Source organism: Panthera pardus, unplaced genomic scaffold (assembly GCF_024362965.1).
Source record: "Panthera pardus isolate Hobbes unplaced genomic scaffold, ASM2436296v1 HiC_scaffold_17, whole genome shotgun sequence".
NCBI lineage: Eukaryota > Metazoa > Chordata > Mammalia > Carnivora > Felidae > Panthera > Panthera pardus.
Genome location: NW_026526732.1, coordinates 64,000,775 through 64,014,579, shown reverse-complemented (window position 1 = coordinate 64,014,579; position 13,805 = coordinate 64,000,775). Strand labels below are relative to the sequence as shown.

Below are 13,805 nucleotides of genomic sequence, written 5' to 3'. Positions count from 1 at the left end.
TGGTGTTAGTGACATTGTAGACTGATTATAGCCAGTAGTATTTTGCCTTGGGTTAGAGTTGTAAAAGGTGTTCTCTAAGGAAAGCAAAACATGCCTCACAAGATGCAGAATGTATTGCTACTGGTTTCCACAAATAATGCCAATTATCTACATTTAATTATTCCTTTGTCCCATATGATTCTTCTATTACTTAAGGACAGATTTTACACAGACCATGAAAGGTATTTTTTCTTTTTTTCTTCCTTTCAAATTCTTCACATTCTCATCCAAATTTCCTTTTTTGTTGTTGTTGTTGTTGTTGTTTGTTTTGTTTTGTTTTCAGAGAGGCAGGAGGTCTTCTTGTTTATCAAACAAAACCAGAGGGGAAAAATGCCTTGGTTTTTTTGTTCCTTTCTCTTTCCTACAACTTCTGGATCTGCTATTTGCAGATGCTATGAAATTTTAAGTCTATTGAATCAGAAGTTGCTCTTTCTGGTTTCAAGACTCCTTTTCTTCCTTTCCTTTGCTAAAATTCTGGTCTAATTAAAAAAACAGTAGATCATAGTTAAATAAAACTGTACCCAGGATAACCCTAATTTCCATATGCAGATTTATCTGCACTGACAGCCACCCCCCTTACACACACACTCTCGCTCTCTCATTCTCCTTTCCCTCCTCTCCATCTCCCTATTGCATTGTGTCTGACTGATTTTCAGAGCACCTTCGCTGTTTCCCCCTTCTCATTCCCTTTCTGTAAAATATCTAGACAGGAAGGAGGTGGCTGCAGAGGCTGAACAAACAATCTCATATTCTGCCTGCAATGTCATCGTTTCTTTCCCCCATTTTAGGGGGCTGAAGTTGCCCAGGAAGGGGATGCAGAGGAGCTGGAAAGGAAGGGGGGAGCTCTCCAGAGGCAGCTGCGGTCAGGGGCAGGGACTGCCGCCAGATGTGCCTGCCTCTCTGGGCTTTGATTCGAAAGGGGCAGCAGGAGGAAGTATTGGGAGACAAAAGCCCCGGTTTAAATGATCATTTTCTTTATTTAACATGGCAGCAGACACTCTCTGCGTAGGATCATCATGCCGAGCATAAACTGGACTTTCCCACTTGCCTGGCAGGAGTGAGACAGATCACTGTCTGCTAAATGAGCATCTGAGGTAAGACCCACTGTTACAGATACTTGCTTTTTTTCCTAAACAATTAATTTTCTTAAATATGTTTCAGCCTCAATCACAAACAGTATAGTGGGGGCAAATCTGTGTTAATCTGCATCTAAAGAGCCAAGAAAAAGCAGAGGTATAATATATTCAACTCAATTTGGGGAGATAGTTACTTTGTCAATTCTGTGTGTGCTGTTTGTTTTTCAGGTAAAATATCTGGTTTAAGAATAGACTAGTGTCATCATAATCCACCACTAGTGATAATACTGGTGTTGAGACTCTTAAAAAAAACTTTGTAAAAAGACAGTGAGCTACAGATGCATGTGCTGTATTTTTAGCTCACATACAAATATTGGAAGTCTTATTAAAATGATAGGGTTTTTTTTTTTTTTTTTTTTTTTAGCAGAGGAGGAATGAATGCTGCATAATTAAGTACAGTATTTAATTTGGCTGTTGTGAAGCAAAAGAATAAGGTAATAATTTTTATTGTACTAATCAGTCTCAAGATGTTCTCTGTGTTAATTGGGTTAAAAAAATTGCAGTACTTATTAGAAATTCTAATTTCACAATGCAGCACTGACAATAAGCTCAGCCAGTGAATTATTCACATCTTTAATTTGCTCACTTAATGACAGTGTTCTGTAATCAGAGTGCAGAGACTGCTGCCTATGCATTATGTATGATGCTCAGGACTTAAATGCAGGACATTATGAAGCTCTCAGTGGTTCAGTAATTAGTTTTCCACAAGACAGGATTTAGATATTCACAGATAAAAGTCCACAGTTGGATAATGCTAAGGTTGCAACACAAAATAACAAAGGAAAGGAAGCTCAAAGTTTAGACTGAAACTTTGTCTCTCCGGCCTTGTCCACTGTGGAAACAGAATCATGCCACCTGAAATAGTTGCCTAGCTCTGATCACATGTTTGAAAACTGTTTTTGAACAAAGTTGTAGCAGGCGAGGCATTTGAACAATTTCAGTGGACCAGAGGGGAAAGATAAAACCTTTTTAATTAGTGTTCACAGAAGCCCTGCAATATATCCTCCTAATAAGTCTGTAGTATGCATAGCAGGCATTCTCAGTGTGCTTTGTAACTTAGTTAGTGCAAATGCAAATCAGGTTACAGTGGTGTTTGGCTGTAATTGTGTTTGTAAAAGGGTTACATGCCCAAATGGAGATTGAGCTTGCTCATGGTTTTGTTCCAGTTGCTTCTGAGGGAAGGTTTGAAAATCAAATGAGATATTAAGTGAATCTGGACATGAAAGGAAGTAGATCTGAATTGTCAGTGCAACTTTGGGATTTCTTCCACTTGTCGGTTTAGAGTTGTCAGTTTTTCTTTAATGATTCTAGGATTGTTCTGTCATGAGTGATATAACCTTTGAGACTACCCAGAACTTCTAGCAATACTTTAAAAATGTATACTAACTTTGGGAAAACATTTCACAGTATTAATTCTAAAGTTTAATAGCCAGATTGGAAACTTTACAGTGATTTAAAAAACAACAACAACAACAAAACAAACAAACAAACAAACAAACAAGCAAACAAAAAACATTTGCCTGGTAGACTTTATGGGGATTTTTGAGGATTTAAACATTAATATTTATTAATAAGATCTCACTGCTTTACCATTTGTTTGTCTAAGATTTGTGCTCATTTCCAAAACCCAAGTGTCAAGATCCTTAATCAAATTTGGCATTTTAAATAGAAATGCAGAGTAATACTTTAAAACTGCCTTTTATAGCTTAGAACATTTTTTTAAGGAAACTTGAGTTAAGATATCTATAGGCAAATGTAATGTTTAGGGAAGGAATGAACTAGCGAAATAAAAAGAAAGTGCATTCCACTTTAATTTGAAAAATTCCAAATTAAAAAAAAAAATTAAGTCACACCTCCAAATTTGACTTCTACCTTCTAGAACTGAAAAGCTACTTTAACAAAATAAAGATGTTTTTCACATATGTTTAGGAAGCTGTTGCCTTTGTGACACTTCAAACATGGTGTTTGGGAAAGAGCACTTGGTTAGGGGATGAATTAGGATATTGTGTAGTTGAGGAAGTGACCTGGCTTGACTTGGATCCAGTATAATATGTGGCAATCAGTTGGTAGCAGTGGTGCTTTTAGTAGCTTAAAGAAATACTGGGAATTAGGAAACTTGAGTTCTGGTCCCATTTTGGCCACAAACCAGCTATGTCACATTGAGCACCTAAATTGATTTTCCATTTCCTTATCTGTCAGACCGGAATAACAAACTTTTCTAAGATTTAGAAAAAAAAACAACTGCCACGTTATTATGGGGAGAAATGAGGTAGGAGGAGTGAAAGTTTTTTGAAAACTTAAAAGCACTAGATAAAAATGTGAAAGCTATTTTAAGGATTAACAAAAACCAAAATGTGTGTCTTTGAATCTTTATTGTTTATTATGGAAGAGATTCTTATCCAGATTTGCAACACTCTGTAATGTAAAAATGTCAAAATATTGTCACGTAAATTAATTTAAATTTAATTTAATGAAAATAAGCCATGAAAAAAATGCCCTTCTTAGGTGTTTGGGGGAGAACAAGAAAGCCTTGAGATTCCATAAACATCAGTTTGGTGTCATCACTCCAAAAAGGTTGGCAATCATCTTGCCTTGGACATTGCTTTCACTTATCACTGAACAGACACATATTAATACTGTAACAAGTCTTATGCTTGGAATGTCTGCCAGTTATCAAGATTTTGGCCATTCTTCTCATTAGATCATGAGTCAGAATGAGATAATTTCCACCACTGGAATTTTGGAGCTCTTTTTCTCACCAAAAATGGTCAATATATCAACCAATCAATAATTGATTATCTGTTAATTTTTCTTTGGCTGTCTATTGAGCACTTATAATGCTATCAAAACTAACATGCTATCTTGCCCTCATTCTTATGAGGCGGTTGTCTCCTTATTCTAGATGAGAGACTGAAGCACAAAGAAATTAAGTATTTTGACAATACCACATAGCTGCTGAGTAGTAGCATTAGAATTGAACCAGATCCAAGTCCTGATGTTGCAACCAATAGACTACATTGTCAGTTCCCAAGGTCCTGTGCTCTGTGCTGAGATAAGGGAATTGATTGAGATTCCTGCCCTCACATTGCTCACAGTGGTAATGTTTGAGTTTCTTCCACCTTCTCCTTGTGGGTCAAGACTTGCTACTCACAGTGTGGGCTACGACAGCATTGGCATTGTTTGCAACCAGGGTTGGGTGCTTTACTAACTTTGATGTGACTTTTAAATCAACTGGGGATCTGGTTAAAATCAGATTCTGATTCAGTAGGTCAGGGATGGGGCCCAAGATGCTTTTCTAACAGGTTTCCAGGTGATGCAATGTTGCTGTTTCATGAGGTGTCCATTTGGTGAGTTCTAGAATTACAGGAGTGCCCTCTTACCTGTGCTTTCCTTCCTGCAGTTACCTGCAGTTATCTGTTATCAACCATGGTCTGGAATCAGATGATCCTCCTGACCAGTTGTCAGAAGGTCAATAGTTGCTTAACACTACGTCACAATGCCTACATAATTCACTGCACTTTATCGCATCACATAGGCATTGTATCATCTTACATCATGACAAGGAGAAGGGTGAGTACAGTGCAACAAGATATTTAAAGAGAGAGAAAGAGACCACATTCACATAACTTTTTTTATAGTATTTTGTTACAGTTGTTTTAGTTTATTAGTTATTGTTGTTAATCTCTTACTATGCTTAAATTGGAAATTAAACTGTATCATAGGTATGTATAGGAAAAAACATGATATATGTAGTGTTTGGTACTATCTGTGGTTTCAGGCATTCTCTGAGGGTCTTAGAACACATCCTCTGTGGAGAAGGGGGGACTGCTGTGTCTTATTTCCCCCATGTTTGGTATCCAGGGAAGGTCCAGTGCATCTACTGAATTCCTTACTGAATTCCACTCTTCCAATTCTGATTTTTTTTTTTTTTTTTTTTTTTTTGGTCCATGTAGAAAAGCTTCTACCTTGGTTTCCTGACTTTGCTCTCTGGTGCCCTAAGTCTCGGCCTATATAGCTGTGGCCCTGGCTACTAGTTTAGCTCTGGCAGAGATCTCCTATGGGTCTGATTCCACACGCCCAATTACTAGCATTGGCTGTTCCATCTTAATAGTGCCATCAGCCTGGTTGAGGATCTTCATTCCCATGTCTGCATCAGAATCAGCCGTGAGGCTTATTAAAAACTTGCAAGTAGGGGTGCCTGGGTGGCTTAGTTGGTTAAGCATCTGACTTCAGCTCAGGTTATGATCTCATGGTTTATGAGTTAGAGACCCATGTCAGTCTCTCTGCTGACTGCGCAGAGCCTACTTTGGATCCACTGCCCCCTCTCTCTCTACGTCTTCCCTACTTACACTATATCTCTGTGTCTCTCAAAATAAATGAATAAACTTAAAAAGAAAAAAAAAACTTGCAAACTCTCTCAGTAACACTACCATAGATTTGATTTATTAGTAAGCTTGGGGTGGGTCTTAGGAACTTTTTTTATCTTTTCTAAAACTTCATCGTTGATCCTGATGGGCAGCCCATGCTGAAAACCACTTTCTTTCTTTCCTTTTTTTTAAACTTAAAAAAAAATGTTTATTTTTGAGAGAGAGAGAGAGAGAGAGAAAGCATGAGCAGGATGAGCAGGTGAGGGGCAGAGAGAGAAAGAGACACAGAATCCAGAGCAGGCTCCAGGCTCCGAGCTGTCAGCACAGACTCTGACGTGTGGCTCGAACTCATGAACTGCGAGATCATGACTCGAGCCGAAGTCAGATGCTTAACCAACTGAACCACCCATGTGCCCTTGCAAACCAGTTTCTTGGGAGCTGGCCTGACCTAACAGGAACCCTTTGGAAAGTGACACTGTCATAGCTTTTGTTCAGGTTTGCCATCTACTGGGAACATTTTCTCTGTGCCTCTATGCTAGCAATGGGCAAAGAACATAGAAAGAATTTACAACTTTGCCGAGTTGCTTTCAGGAAGGCTTTACTGAGTGATTGGCATTTGAATTAGAGAGCAAATGAATGAATAGCTCATTTTTTTTCAAGCCAAAGGAATAGCATTATGCAAGGACAGAGAGATAAAAATGTGAAAGGTATCTTAAATACTGAGACATCCATTTTGACGAAAGTGTTTAACACACAGAATGGGGGCATAGGATATGAAATTATAAAAGTAGGTAGGCTCACTTTTAGACCTTATGTGTTAAACTGAAGAGTTTATACTTCATTTTACCAGCAGTAAGAATTATCAGAAGTTAAGATGGAAAGCAAAGTGACCAGACATGTGTTTCAGAAAGATAATCTGGGCTTCAAAGGCATATGAATTTGGTGGGGCAAGATTGAAGGCAGAGACAGGTGAGGTACGTGTGGTAATGGAATACAGGTGAGATGGGGAAGGATGCTTAAGCCATACTCCTGGGCCCTGAAGCTGTCCTCTGTCACTGACACTAATGATGTTTCTTTATCACACTTTTATAGTAATAACCTGCAATATAGACCTTATAAGTAGCATGGCCTTGAGAATTCAGGGAACTCAAAGCCTTTATGAGCCATCACTGGTTCTTTCTTTTCCTGATTATTTTACCTTACAGTGCTGAGATAGCTAACTCTGGGTTTCTTCCCTCAGGAGCTGCTTAGAGCTTTTAAGGTAATTATTTGGGAGCAAAATCTTCTACAACATCCTAAGGGAAACTTGAAACCAGTTAATGAGCAGCAATAGGAATGCCAATGGTTGGGAAAATTGTGTCTAGGTCTTCTGAACACAGCGTTATTGCCCAAGTTCTGGAGAGAGAGACTTTGCATAGTCCATTAACCTTCACTCAGCTTCATTTTTTTACTGCTTCTGAATTTGTCCCTTTTCAGAGTGACTGCTTTCTTAAATCAGCATAGATATATTGTTCCACCAATCTCCATTCACTTACTTCTGCATAGAGAGTTCATTTACTTCTAACAACTGTATATATTGTATCACAGAGTATATTTTGGAAACACTAACACCTACTCTCAGATGTGTTCAGGCATTTCATCCAGTTTTTTGACCTACTCTTACATCCTTGATCTTAGCTAAACAGTGTTTTTTTCCTAACTCTAATCTGCCTATGCTCAGGCTGATTAGTAGCTCCCCCCACCAAAAGATAACTGAGAATCTGTGAATGTGTTACCATACATGGCAAAAGGTATTTCGAATGTGTGATTGAGAATCTTGAGATGGGGAGATTATCCTGGATTATCTGGCTGGGCTAATGTATGGGCTAATGTAAATTTTATGAGAAAGGTAGAAAAGTAGGTCAGAGAAAGAGATTGGAAAGAGCTATCTTGCTACCTTGAATATAGAGTGAGCGGCCATAAACCAAGACATGCAGGCATCCTATAGAAGCTGGAAAAGGTAGGGAAACAATTTTTTTTCCCCTAGAGACTCCAGAGGTAACCAGCACCTTGAGTTTATCCCAGTGAGACAGATTTTGGACTTCTCACCTCCAGAACTGTATGAAAACAAATTTGTGATTTTAAACCATTAAGTTTCTGGAAATTTGCTGCAGCAGCAATAGAAAATTAATACGGTGTGCTACATACCTTTATCTGACTTATTCATTTTGCTGTCCAGTTTGTCTAACTGATAACAATTTTATTGCCACATTATTGATTTTCCTTGGATACTTCTCTACCAGTAGACTAGCATACTTATTTTTCCCTAAGTTGCAAATTCCTCAATGACCAAGGTATTACCTAGGAGATGAGTGACTAATGGGACTGTTCTGAGGTAAGTGAGATGAGGCTAGTAAAGTGCTTCACACAGTGATGTAGGTTGGGTATGCAATGAATTCACTTCCTGTCTCTTCATGGAGTCCTCATAAACTAATTGTTGGGTTTTACATGGTATTGGAGAAAGTCAAAAGCTATTTTGAAAATTAATGGATCACAAGGTAGAAGTTTATTTAGAATTTAGATTAGTATGTTCTTAGTGGATATAATAGTTCTTCGATCCATTTGGAATCTCATTTAAAAGATATTTTGATTTTGAATTCCTTTGGGGGGTAAAATATTTCCTACTCATGGCCACATGTACACTGTGCAGATTAAACTAGCTATAGTTTAGCAGAGCATCTTTTTTTCCTCTCAGAATTTTCCCCTTTTTGCCCCATTTTGAATGTATTTTTCTACATACACACACACCCCTACACTCACACTCTGTGGCTACTTATAGTCTAGAGTACAGTTAGTGTCCCTCATAGAAAGATGCTAAGGGTTAAATGAGAATGGCCAGTGAAAGTACTCTGTCAACTCTTTTGCTTACACAATGTAAGTTGTTGGTACGTCTGCTGTATTGACAAAGTTATGAACTTGAGGACAGACGTTGCATGTTATATATTTCATCCTTAAAGCCTTATAAGATTTATTAAATAAATTGCTAAATAAAAGTTGGAAAATTAGAGGGGGCTGGGACAAGCCAGTGAAGAAGAGTTGAAGAAAAGAACTAAATTTGGTAGTTCTTTGGGTAGGATCATTTACTATTTGCCTCAGAAATGTCTCCTGATCTCTGCATTTGAGCTAATCCCCAAACTATGTAGTTAATTGTGAACTGTAAACCCTCAGTCACATGAACCAGTCACTCTGACTGTCCAGCTAGGACAGGCATATAAATCATCTCTCCCTTTATTAGTTTCCTGTTGCTGCCGTAACTCACTTCTGTAAACTTAATGGACTAGAATAACATAGATTCTTTATTTTACAGTACAATAGGTAAGCAGTCCAGGACAGATCTCCCTAGATGAAAATCAGAGAGTGTTGGCAGACTGTTCCTTTCTGGAGGTTTTAGGGGAGAATCTGTTTCCTGCTTATTTGAGTTGATGGCAGAATTTGGTTCCTTTGTGGTTGTAGGACTGATTTTTTTGCTAGCTTGTCAGCCAAAGACCATTTCCAGTTTCTGAAGACCACTTATGTTCCTTGGCTTATAGTTCCCTTCTGCCATCTTGAAAGCCTGTGATGGCAAGTTGAGACCCTCTCATGTTTCGAATCTCTCATTATTCCTCCCTATCGTCTCTTTGACCCTCTCGTCTGCTTCCCTCTTCTAATTTCCAGTACTCATTTAATTACGTTTTGCCCACCTTCATAATCTAGGATAACCTCACATCTCAAGATTCTTAACCTTAAATTAAGAAAATTTCATTTGATTTTAAGATAATATATTCACAGGTTCCAGAGATTAGGAGGTGAGTGTCTTTAGGGGAGCATTATTCTGCTAACCACAGTCCATAACTGATAGCATTTGCCTGTATTATAGTTGTTCCACACTTTGTTTTCTAATTTGGGCAGTATCTTTGTTGGCCTTTTCTCCAAGCCTCAATTATTCAGTCTCAGAACTACAGTAGGCATCTGATTCAACTGTTTTGCCAACTTAGTTCATCTAATATATAAAGTCATTTTTATCCCAATTTGTTTCAGTTCAGTTAGTTCTGTGAAATTCAGTAAGAATTTATTGTCTACTGAAAGCATTCCTGGAATGATAAGGTAAGGTATGGAGTTTGTAATCTATGAAGATAAGATATATTCACATGAGATAAAGAAAAACACGAGAGTGTACAATTCCTATGTGTGCATGATGAGGGTGTTAGAAGGGGAATATTCTCATGAAGTGGTGGGATTAGGAAAGCAAGGTTGTGATTTTTGCCAGGCTGAAGTCACTTATAAGATGTGACTTAATAAACAATGGTCAGATATTTCTGCTTGAAAATATCTCCCTGCATAGGTTGGAAATTTGTTGCTTCATTTTGTCACTGTTAGATACATTTAGCTTGACAAGCATCCTCTTCTACCAAGCCATCCTGTAGAACTCTTGCTCAGGGAATGTATGTTTTTAATTGTTCATGAAACTACTGTTGTTGTTTTTAATCTTTGTACCTTAATCTGTATCAACCTTCTGTAGACCCTTAAAGAATATTTCCTTCTTTAAATTTGTTGTCTTAGTAAACTGATAGAGTTTCTAGCACTAGGTATTTATGGACCTCAAAAGCATGTAAGTGTAGTAAGTCGGGACCAGGTGGGGAGAAGGCTTGGGAAATTGACCTGGGCCAGGACTTCTTTTATTATTTCATGATGTCCCTATTAACATAGCAACAGGGTTGCCCCCTAGGTTGTGTTACTGGAAGTCCATATTCCAGTGTTCAAGGGGAAGTAAGTAGTTCAAGTCTGAGGCAACTACCATTAGCATCACAGATGTTTTAATTTATTTTTTATGTTTTCTTAAAAATTTTTAAAGGTACTTATTCATTTTTGAGAGAGAGAGAGAGAGAGAGAACGAGCACAGGAGAAGGAGAGGGGCTGAGAGAGAGGGAGACAGATAATCGGAACTAGGCTCTGCATTGGCAATGCAAAACCTGACATGGGGTTTGAACTCACAAACCGTGAGATCATGACCTGAGCCAAAGTTGGATGCTCAGCCAACTGAACCACCCAGATGCCCTGAAGTATATGCTTTTAAAATGATGAATGGCCCAGCCATAGAGTATCTGGTAAGGGTAGATAATTACAGACAGGCAGAGGTAGCTTGTTCTGGGAGAACAGATCCAGATAGAACTAGAAATCTAGGGTCCAGCCCCATTAGGGAGATAAGAGGTAGGCGTAGGGTTGGGATCCCGGGCAAATGGACTAGAATTCAGGATATGGAGCTTGAATATAAAGTGCAAAGCATGGCCGAAGCTCAGAAATAGAGACTGGTAAGGATGGTGGGGCAAAGGGTCCAGCCTGGGGCTTAGGAACACTGGTGCCAGAGAAGACATGAGCTTTAGCTGACAGATAAATTCCAGACCTTTCAGCCTGTGACTAATATCCAGTCAGACCTCATACTCATTGGCTCAGGCAGATCAGAGCTCACTGATGGTTGTTCTTCAGGACTTGCGCCTGCTCATGGCCAGTTGTAGGCTCTGACTGTCAGTCTGGGGGGAATAGGACAGTTGGTCTCTGCCATATCAAGAACAATACCATAGAAATTTGTTCCACCTGTGCTGTGCAGTTTGCATAATGCCACATGACTCCAGTCTCAATTGAATTAAACTAACAAGTTGTTTGCTTTTATTGAAGTATTATTACAAAGACATTTAACATTAAATTATTTGTTTATTTTGTTAATTTTCTGCTTTTTTAAGTGTTTGTTTTTGGAAGACAGAGAGACAGAGTGGGGGAGGGGCAGAGAGAGAGGAAGACACCGAATCCCTGAATGAAGCAGGCTCCAGGGTCTGAGCTGTCAGCACAGAACCTGACGTGGGGCTCGAACCCACAAAGCATGGGATCATGACCTGGGCGAAAGTCAGATGCTCAAACCACTGAGCCACCCCGGTGCCCCTGTTAATTTTCTAAGTTAAGAATTCTTCTATTTGGCAGAATAGAAGAAATTCTAATATTCTGTGGTCTCTGAAGATAAAATGAGAGGCAGTGAGTCCCCAAAACCTGAAGAATTCAAACATTCTTTAGATGACCACTTGGCAAATATGATGCTGGGAGATTAAATGGGTGATATTTAAAGGTCCTTTCTAATCCTAAAACACCATCTAAATCAGGATAATATAAAAATGTCTAGACTTCATAGACATTATTTTTACTTATTGAACACCTGGCTTCTTTTAAATTTTAGAAAAATACTTATTAATTAGAAAAGAGATATTAAAATGTGATAATTTTCATTAAGCATGCTTGGCCATTTTAAATTACTTTCTTCAATTTAAAATCCCCTTAATACACTGATTACTTATTAGAGAAACCAATAATCTTCAATAATTTGCAGTAAATTGCAAATTTATGCATAAATATTTAAATGTTATACATACTCCTATTCATTGATGATCCTTTTTTTGGGGGGCATAAAATCCATACTGATATATTTTATTACAAAGTTGCTTATTTTAATACTGGAGTAAACTCACAATTTGTCTTCTAGTTGTACTGAATTTCAATGGCCTTTTAATTGCAATTAAGCTCACAGTTTTCAAAGTTCTTTTAGAAGAAGGGCCTATCTGTATTTAAAGTGTGTATTGCCTTAGGTAGTGCTATCACCTGAACAATCTCTGCTGTGCCTGGCAGTCAATGAAGAAAAAAGTGCACAAGATTCATATGTGATTTGGGAATTGTGTCTATGTCTAAGACAGACGTCCAGTGAGAGAGGGCTTTCTCAACTTTTGCCTTGATACCTTCAGTCTAAACCTAGAATCACAGAATTTACATGTTTCAAAGGTTATTAACGATAACTTTCATACCTCATTTTACAGATGAGGAATCTGAGTCACTGTGAGGTTGAGTAGTTTATCTATTCCTATATGCATTTAACAGTTCTCCTGCTCCTTTGCCTTCAGTTTGACCCTGACAGGGTGTTTAGTTATTTTTCTTTTAAAGAAGAAAAGAGATGGGCAAGATCACACAGTCAGTAGATGGTGTTTTCACTTGTCCCTGCTTGTGATGCTGGACTATAGCCTTTCATGGTCCTTTTTTTACATCCTTATTTATCTGATGACTACATAATGATTAAATCAAGCCTTATTTATCTGAAGGAAGATAAAATTAAGCTACAGTGTACCCATTCATTGCAAAATGGTGTCTGTAAGATCTGGCAGTGCTGAAGATAGCTTTTTCCTAAGATATTTATTAAACTTATGTGAGGTATGTATTTTATAAATTAATATTAATAAATGTCAGTCACATGTGTTATATCTTAATATTTACAGTTTTCAGAATACTTCACATTTTAAAAACAGATTTATATTTATGTGGTACTATTTCACTTATTGCCTTGTAATCATTAGTATTGATGAATATTGACATATTTAATCAGAACATTCAGGAGCAGAAAACTGATAACGATTCAGGCCAAAAGTTATGCTAAGAATTTTAATTTTATAATGTTGCACATTATGAATAATTAAATTTATCTCTTTTGATCTCTATGTATTCATCTTTAAAGATATTCTTAATGATATGCCTAAAGCTAGTGGTAGGCAGGAACTTTGATTGCAATCTTCTTATGTCTTGTGTCTTAAGAAGTCACTTCTCCAAGGAAAGACCATCTTTCTTACTTTCCTCTAAGCCCAGATGTGAGGTTCCTGCAGTTTTTCCATTGCAATGTAAGAAAAGTTTCCTAGCATAGGTAATATACTTCGAAGCCACTTGCATGACCTCTGTGACTGCGTCTGTGCCCACTTCTGGGCTCTTCACAACATGCCATGTCTTCTAGTCTTGCAACATCCCTGAGATATAAGGATTGCTTTAGGATTACCAGTCTATAGGTGGGGAAACTGAGATTGTGAGAAGTGAGTTGTGTGCAAAAGCCATTCAAGATGTCCCTTCTACCACAACAAACTTCTTATTTATTATATTTCCTCTTGAGAGAGAAAGAATAAAAGTAAGATCAATAGTGGCCTTATGCATCCATGTAACAGTTTAGAAATTTCTTTTTACTTCCTACCTGATTGTGTGTTATATGTGTATGACAGTGTTCTCTAGAGGACTGATGTGGTAATGATAATGGTAATATTTGTTAAAAACTTGCTATATGGCAGGCACTGTGCTAAGTGCTTCATATACATTATCTCATTTCATCCTCACAGCAACCCTATGAAGTAGAAATTATTATCCTCGTTTTTAAGATGAGAAAATGAGGCTTAGA

The 13,805-nt window shown here is 37.8% G+C and overlaps 1 long non-coding RNA gene across 1 annotated transcript in view; it reads left to right on the top strand.

Moving 5' to 3' along the window:
- Positions 1-636: 636 nt before the first annotated feature.
- LOC109263444 (uncharacterized) overlaps positions 637-13,805 on the top strand; it is a 384,076-nt gene continuing 370,907 nt past the window's right edge. Inside the window, exon 1 of the long non-coding RNA XR_002078214.2 lies at positions 637-1,133. This is a non-coding gene — a long non-coding RNA (uncharacterized LOC109263444). The remainder of the gene's footprint in view (positions 1,134-13,805) is intronic.